At 38.3% G+C, this 9345-nt stretch overlaps 1 long non-coding RNA gene across 1 annotated transcript in view; it reads right to left on the reverse strand.

The window, feature by feature from the left end:
- LOC116093067 overlaps window positions 1-9345 on the reverse strand; it is a 122159-nt gene that overhangs the window by 5916 nt on the left and 106898 nt on the right. Inside the window, exon 3 of the long non-coding RNA XR_004119612.1 lies at window positions 8282-8366. This is a non-coding gene — a long non-coding RNA (uncharacterized LOC116093067). The remainder of the gene's footprint in view (window positions 1-8281; window positions 8367-9345) is intronic.

The following is a 9345-nucleotide window of genomic DNA, read 5'->3' on the forward strand; positions in this document are numbered from 1 at the left end:
CCTCTAAGAGGGTGATCCCCAACCCACCCACCCATTCCTGCCTCATCCCTCTAGCATTCCCCTATGCTGGGGGAACAAGCTTCCACAGGACCAAGGGCCTCCCCTCCCATTGATGCCAGATAAGGCCATCCTCTGCCACATATGCGGCTAGAGTTGTGGGTCCTTCCATGTGTACTCTTTGGTTGGTGGTTTAGTCCCTTAGAGCTCTGGGGGAGTCTGGTTGGTTGATATTGTTGCTCTTCTTATGGGGCTGCAACCTTCCTCAGATCTTTCAGTCCTTCCTCTAACTCTTCTATAGGGGTCCCCGGGCTCAGTGTGATGGTTGGCTGTGAGTATCTGCATCTGTCTTAGTCAGATGCTAGTGGAGCCTCTCAGAGAGTAGCCATACCAGGCTCCTGTCTGGGAGCACCATTACTTAAATGGATTATAGATAGTTCCAATGTCTTTCTGTCATTATCCTCAGAGTTATTTCCAACATTGTAAATCTAATGTGGATGTTAATCTTTTGAGAATTTTCATGAAGCCAAGGGATAGTTCCTCCAGAAAAGATATACATATAATGTACGTAACTTAGAACAATACTGAGAAATTCAGAGACCACTCTCCTCACTTTGAAACCAGAACACAGTATAGCAGATGTGAAGCTTGCAATGAAGACTGTTACACATCTTCCCCTTTAGCCAGCACATTAACTTTTTTTTTAAAAAAAAGATTTATTTATTTATTATATACAATTTTTTTTTAAAAAATAAGAGTATCTGTTGGATCCCATTGCAGATGATTGTGAGCCACCGTATGATTGCTGGAATTGAACTGAGAACCTCTGGAAGAGGAGTCAGTGCTCTTAACCCCTGAGCTATCATGTAGTGCTGTGCCTGCATATATGCCTGCATGACAGAAGAGGGCACAAGACCTCAGTACAGATGGTTATGAGACATCAGGTGGTTATTGACAATTGAACTCAAGACCTCTGGAAGAGCAGTCAGTGCTCTCAACTCTGAGTCATCTCTCTACCCCCAGCAGATTAATTTGTAAAGGACGTTTATCACATGGTCGTGAGCAACTTTCTTAAATTTCTTTTCCTGATCTCTCATCTATTGTTTAATTATGGTCCTTTAAAAACAGACTAATTTTATAAAAGTTTTAGGTTAAAAGAAAAATAGTATGGAGTTCCCTATACCCCTTTTTCTCACATACTTAAAATCTGTCAAAGTATTGATGTCTGACCAGAGTGGTATACTTGTTACTGTTGATGAACATAGGTTAATCAGCATATTCACATCTCCCTTTGGAATTGATTCTTGATTTATGTTCTTTGGATTTGCACAAATGTATGACATACGTCTGCTCTAGTACTATACATAAGATTTGATGACTGTAAACTTCACAGGCAAAATTAGACTTCAGAGTTTGCTATTTCAAATCTCTGGCTACCACTTAAAAAATGCATCCATAGTTTTGTCATGATGTTATATAAAAGCATAAAGTTTATAACTTTTCAAAACCAGTACTTTCACTTACCACTGTGGACTTACGTTTTATTCTATGTCTTTTTGCACCTTGATAGCTCATTTTCTGTTATTGGTATATTAATTATGCAAAGTAAAGCATCTAATTTTAACATTTTCATAATGCATATAATTGATTTCTTTCATATTCATCCATTTTATCTTTATTGCATCCATCTCCTTTTCCTCTTCCCTTTCTATATCCCTAGACTATCATGGTGACCTCAACACTGTGAACTGTCCCCAAATGCAAACCTTACTGGGAGTTTATAAGCATATAAGAATAGTTCACACTGCACATACATATGAACAGGAAGGCTGTGACTAGTGTAAGCCACCCACTAATGGCCTGATGCAAGGTGCCACCTCTCTGTGGCAGGCATCCTTCTACAGATGTTTCCTCTGCTCTGGAGTGTAGGGTATATGCCCAAAGCAAAGATGTCTTCTTGTCTGACTCAAAGAACTCCTCACTTCTCAGAAATCTCTGTGTTTTTCTTTTGTTTTGATATTTTTATGGACCTGGCTCATTTCACTTAGAATGATTCTCTCTAGTTCCAACCACTTTTCCCATGTAAATAACAAAATTTCATTCTTTACAGTTGAGTAAAGTTCCTCTGTGAAAATATACCCTATTTTCTTTGTCCATTATTTCATTGATTCTTAACTAATTTGATTCTCTTATTTGGCTCATTTCTTTTTAGTACTAAATATTAGCACATTATCTGAATATACTATTCATGTACCTACTGAAAGATACATTGATTGTTTTCAAAATTACATCTTTAAACAAAAGTACCAAAAGTATTTGTTTGTGTATGTGATTTTTCCCCCCTATGGACACTAATTTTCACTTTGGTTGGGTAACTGAATGTCCAGAAGAAAAAAAAATCACACACACACACACACACACACACACACACACACACACACTTTTGTTTGAATTGGTTCACTGGGTACCACAGTGATAGTAATAGTTAATTTTAAAACAATCTGTCTAGTGTTCCAACATGGCTGTATCACTTGGCATGCAGATCTATCATATACCTTTTGGACTAATTTTTGTTAGAAGTATGGGGCCAGTATCTAGATTTGTTTCTTGGCATGAATACATCAAGTCATGTAGTAGTTCTTGATAATATTATCTTTGTCTTGTTGCAGTGCTCTTGAACTCATAAAAAAGCAGTTGACAATATGTACATGTATGTGTGTAGTGTGTGTATGTGTTATTATGGGCTCTATGTTCTGCTCCATTGATTTGTTTCTCTCATTTTTAAGTAGAATAACTCTAACTTTATTGTAAGCCTTGAACTTGGATAGTATCACTTTTCTGAATGTTATTCAATTTTATATACATTTTATTATAATTTAACACATTATCATGGAGTTTTAGCCTTTCCATAACAACTGTATATTCAGTATTTTGAAAGCCAAGAAAAAGTATTCATTCAAACTTTGCTTGAGGCCATTTTGAATATATAATATTAGGATGAACTAACATGTTGACAATATTAAGTCTTCCTATGCATGAACATTGTACATACATATGTTCTGAGTGTTTCACTGTATTCTTCAATATATCATATTGAACTTGTATGTATTATATTAGATATGTATATAATATGAGTTACTACAAAATAATGTGTTTTAGTGTCAAGTTCTATTTTTCCATTATTGATATATAGGAAAATGGTTGAATGTTTATACCAACACAATGTTCTACAACCACTTAGTTATAAGCATTTTGTTCATTCTTTTAGATTGTCTACATAGACAATCAGACCTTTGCAAAGGACGACGGTTATTTCCTTTCCACTTTTATATATTCATTTCTTTTCTCATTTCATTGTATTTTCCAAGACTTTCAACACAATATTCAAAAGAATAGGGAAAAAAATCACACTGAGTTCAGCTGCCTGCACAAGGTCCAACCTTAGCCATTTCTGCACAAGGTCCAACCTTAGCCATTTCTGCACAAGGTCCAACCTTAGCCATTTCTGCACAAGGTCCAACCTTAGCCATTTCTGGAACACAGCTTCTGTGTGCTGACTTTCAGGAAACAGTTTCCAAAAGATTTAACCCCAGTGATGCTATTCTCTCCTTATCCTCTGCTAATTTCCCAGTTCCAAGTGACCAGCATCAATTGTCCTAGTAAAACAAAGGTTGTACTTTAGTGGTTTTGGTAGTTTGTTAATCAGAGCTGATTCTTCAGCACCAGCTGGCCTAACAACACAGATACTTGACACAAAAGGCCCCATAGGAATCTTTTCCTCTAAAACTTCAGAAGCCAGGCTTCCATTGTCCACCCTGTTCTCAACATTCTTATCTTAAAACCTTTAAGTTAGAGGACCTTGGCCCTGTGAAGGTTCTGTGCCCCAGTGTAGGGGAATGCCAGGGCCAATAAGTGGGAGAGGGTGGGGTGGCATGCATGGGAAGGGGGAGGCAACAGGGGTTTGTTCTTGTTGTTTTTGTTTGTTTGTTTTTTGGAGGGGAAACTGGGAAAGGAGAAATTTACGTGTAAATAAAGAAAATATAAAAAAAAAACCCTTTAAGTTAAAGGAGTTCCTTCTTTTTCATTCTTAGTTTGTTGAGGTTAAGCCTAAATGGTTGTTGATTTTTTCCATTTTTCTATATCTACTGATATGACCATATAATTTTTCTTTAGCCATGGATAGGAAATAACTTTCTTGAGGGAGTGACTAGGAGTGGAGCAGTGAGTGGGATATAAGGTAAATAAGTTAAAAAATAAATTTAAAAAAGTACTACTAGCTAAACAAGAAGAAAAAGCATCTACTGTTATTCTCAAACATTTACTGAATAATATATGTAAAAGACAACACTTTGTGCCTGGCATTTAATAGGAGTACATTCACTAATAGATTTTCCCCTCTGGAAAGATACAAAGCACTGTTGCCTTGATCATCAATCAACTAGTAGCCAAGCTCCGGACCCACTGCCAGGCAGAGCATTCTGGCACATGAGAAGATTCACGGTCAAGATGAGACCCTAGTCTTCTGGTCTTTCCTATTATCAAAGAGCCAGACACATGGCATATATTATCTCAAAAGCAACAATTACTAATGTATCACTAACCTCAAACAGCACATGTCTCAAAGTTCTATTTACAAAAATATGAAGGTCATTTCTTTAGCATTAATTACTCTTCTGACTACATCATTACACAGTTTTCTTATTCTTAGCTGTGCCAGATCCTGCCAAGATCATCAGACATCAGCTGATTAATAGACTTGACCCCCAAATCTGTGAAATATCACTAGTGGAACAGAGAAGCAAAAGGTTCATGGCCTAGAGACCATCAATGTTTAATTCATCCCAGAGGAGTGTCTGGAGGGATTCAGATGCAGGGCAGTGATTCAGAGAAGCTTTTAAGCACATTGGCTTAGAAAATGACAGATTATAATAGGAGCATCATTAACAATAAATTACACCCATACTTTGAGAACTGGGATGACAAGAGATAAATATTTTTCTAGGCTGGATGGCATAGTGATATGAGACATGTTCACTAAAATATTAGGGTTCATCTATTCTATCTTTGCTACCCTGATACATGTGTATGCAATAGTATAGCATGTGTTTACACCTCAGTCTACAACTCCAGCACTCTAAGGCTGAATTCTGTCTTCTGACAGTATCACGGGAATAAATAGCCCAGTCCCCAAGAGCACCTGTCAGAAGGCCTCATACCTGTAGGTATGGGTTCAAGACTGAATTATCATCACTGGTCATTGTTGTTGCTTTCCAAGAAACCGTATGAGATCTCCTATTTTACTTTTTAGAAACTAATTCATGCATTGTAATTCTTCCCTCAAAAAGTTATGGGGCAAAGGAAGATTGAGGTACATTGAGAAATACCCCAACAAAACTATGATGGTGAAGTAAAGTCACACTCTATGTAACTAACATCCATTGCTGGCCTTCTTGGCCTTAGACCACCTTATTGAGACAGGGCCAATCACTGACTCTGGAGCTGATCAATCCAGCTTGATAGGCTGGCCAGCAGCCACCAGTGATCCTCCTCTCTTTGTCTCCCCTATGCCAAAATTATAGGCATATGTCAACATATCACATTTGGCTTTTTAGTGTGTGATAGATATCTGAGCTTGGGTCCTTGTCTCAGGGCTACTACTGCTGTGATGAAATACTGTTAGCAATACAACTTGGGGGGAAGAAAGGGTTTATGTGCCTTATATTTCCACAGCACTGTTCATCATCAAAGGGCATCAGGACAAGAACTCAAACCTGGGAGGAACCTGGATGCAGGGAGTGATGAGCAGACCATGAAGGAGTACTGCTTGCTGGACTACTTCTGTGGCTTGTTCAGCCTTTCTTACAGAATTCAGGACCACCAGCCCAGGGTGGGACTTTTCACAATGAGCTGGGCTCTCCCACATCAATCATCAATCAAGAAAACTCACCAAAAGCTTGCCCACAGGCCAGTCTGATGGGAGCATTTTCTCACTTAGAATTTCCTGTTCCCAAATGACTCTGTCTTATGCCAAGCTGACATAAAACTAACTAGCACAATTGGCCCCTTGTCAATTTGACACACAAGTATGTCATTGTTAAGCCACAAACTTTGTTTTCTCATTCATCCCCAAGATCTCACATGTAAAACATAAATAACTTTAAAAGTGTCACAGTCTTCACAAATTCAAACACATTAAAAGTTCAGTTCCTTTAAAATATCCAGTCTCTGTAAATCCAAAATATCTTTTAAAAATTCAAAATGTCTCAATTGTGGGCTCCTATGAAAATTAAAATTAAGTTAAATACCCTCTTACTTCAAGAGGGAAGAACCAGAGCACAGTTACAATCATATCAAAGCAAAAAACCAACTCACAACAGTGTGAATAACACTTTATGCAGTGTCTGGGATCCACTCATCTCCTGGGATCCTCAGGGGACTTGCATCACTTCTCCAACTCCACCCTTTGCAGCACACAAAGCTTGTCTTCTAAGCTTTGGCTGGCTCCACTCCACTGATGTTGCTGTTCTTGGTGGTTGTCCCATAATACTGATATCTCCAAAATGCTGTGATCTACCATGCAACAGAGCTATACTTCCACCAATAGCCTTTCCTCGACTCTTCATGGTGCCAAGCCTCAACTTCTCTGCATGAATCTTTTAGTTGTAGGCCTTCAAATGCTACTGAAAATTCACTTTCAAAATTGCTTTCTGATCTAAGTGCAAACACTCAGCTGCTCTCGATGACCATTTCATGCCTTCAAAACCAGTGCCACCTGAGTAACTCTTTTTGTTTTTAAAACTACCAAGTTCAGCTGCTAGCACAAGGTCCAACCTTAGCCATTTCTGGAACACAGCTTCAGTGTGCTGACTTTCAGAAAACAGTTTCCAAAAGATTTAACCCCAGTGATGCTAGTCTCTCCTTATTCTCTGCGAATTTCCCAGCTCCAGGTGACCAGCATCAATTGTCCTAGTAAAAAAAAAAAAGTTTGTACTTTAGTGGTTCTGGTAGTTTCTTAATCAGAGCAGATTGATTCTTCAGCACCAGCTGGCCTAACAACAGAGATGCTTCACACAAAATGCCTCATAGGAATCTTTGCTTCCTTCTAAACCTTCAGAGGCCATACCTCCACCATCTGCACTCTTAATACTCAATGGATTTTCTAGCCCAAATTTCCAAAGTCCTTCCACAACCCTTCCCAAAACAACATGGTCAGCTCTGTCACAGAAATGCCCCACTATCTGGGTACCAACTTGTATTTTACTTAGGGTTACTACTGCTGTGATGAAACACCATGACCAAAAGCAACTTGGGGAGGAAAGGGTTTATTTAGATTATAATTTATATATCATAGTCTATCAATGAAGGAAGTAGGACACGAACTTCAACTAGGAAGGAATGTGAAGACAGGCACTGATGCAAAAGCCATAGGTGGGTGTTGATTACTAGATTGCTTTCCACGGCTTGCCCAACCTGCTTTCTTATAGAATCCAGGAACACCTTCCCAGAGGTGGCATCACCCACTACAGTCTGGGGCCTTCCCCATCAATCACTAATTATAAAAATGTTCTTCAGACTTTCCTACAGCCTGATGTTATTGAGGCATTTTTCTCAATTGCAGTTCTATCCTCTCTGTTAATTTTTAGCTTGTGTCAACTTAACATAGAAAACTAGCCAGCTTGCCCCATGTTTATGTGGCCAGCAGTTTACTGAGCAGGCCATCTATCTACCATGCATATGAGCTTTATTTTGTGTTCTTTTTATTTTCATTTTTGGGTAATCAGATTCAAATGAAGGGAGATCAGGTCAAATAGATAATTTTAATAATAATGAGCATTACAAATGTAAAAATCTCCTATTCTCCCCCTCATTCATTTACCTGTAAATTTCATGGTTTTGGGTTTCTTTACAGCTAAATAATATTTCATTGTATATATGGGTGGAGTGGTAACTGAGGAGAAGGGAGAGAGGTCAAAAGGTAAATAACACTAAGGATGCATAGAAAATCCTTAAACAATTATTATTTTATATTTACTGCACATATATATATATATATATATATATATATATATATATATATATATATATATATAATGAAGTCATGTTGCTTGGGATTATAATGTTTCCCACAAGAACCATAGACATGTATCTATCAAAAAACCAGAAACATATGTGAGAACCCTCCTTTAAAGTTGTTGCTCAGGGAAGTTCAAGAAACTCCCAAAATAATATAGGCTATTGTGGTTTCCAACAGTTGCCTTTCAGAGGCTGAAGGTTAAGTACTTACTGTTGAAGACATCACACACTTCAGACACATGTCTCACTCAGAAGATTCAAGTTTATCTTCCAAGGTACCATAGGTGCTGTACAAGCTGCCAAAGGTGAGAAATAATCAATAGATCTATAGTGATCCATCTGTGATGCCTATGAACCATAGCAATGACCTTCACTAAAGATATACCCCAAAGTGCAATACTTGCAATCGTATCTTAATAGTAGCCAACAGCTCTCTAATTGGACTTAAAGTCTGCTCAACAAAAAGGAAATCACGACTAGTACTAAAAATCTAGCCAAGTACTGCTGTTAGTGAGTTCATAGATCTTAGAGGAATATCAAGCACTGCGACTTTACTAGACCGACATAATTCCTAATTGCATTCTGAAACTTAGCCTTATACCACAGATAAGTGTAGCTTTCACCCCTCATCAAAGAAGATTCTCTTTGCAGCTGATGAAGACCATTATAAAAAAATAGAAGTGGTCAAAATGCAGTGAATAACTGATCGCAAGGTTCCCAGCTAGAGTAGAAGTATCTGCAACACCAGAGATTATATCATCTCCCCAGAGATGAGCCACCTAAGTAATTTAGTTATCCAACACCAAGTGATCCGTCCTGAAAATATATACACAAACAAGGCTAAAGAGACTTAGCAGTTTGTGTGTGTGTGTTTGTGTGTGTGTGTTTATGCGTGTAAGAGAGAGAGAGAGAGAGAGAGAGAGAGAGAGAGAGAGAGAATAATAATAAAATAATAAAGAGGCAATCTACTTGTGAGTAAGGAGAAACATGGGAGAGAATGTATGGAGACAAGGGAAGGGAGGAAATGTAATTGTATTTTAATTTTAAAAACTGCAGGATGAGGTGGTGCATGCCTTTAATCCCAGCACTAGGAAGGCAGAGCCAAGTGAATCTCAAGTGAATTCAAGGCCAGTCTGTTTTACATAGTGAGTTCCAGGATATCCAGGACATACACTCTGTCTCTGTCTCTGTCTGTCTCTGTCTGTCTGTCTGTCTGTCTGTCTCTGTCTCTCTCCCTCCCTCTTCCTCCCTCTCCCTCCCTCTCTTCCTCCCTTC

Source organism: Mastomys coucha, chromosome X (genome assembly GCF_008632895.1).
Source record: "Mastomys coucha isolate ucsf_1 chromosome X, UCSF_Mcou_1, whole genome shotgun sequence".
NCBI lineage: Eukaryota > Metazoa > Chordata > Mammalia > Rodentia > Muridae > Mastomys > Mastomys coucha.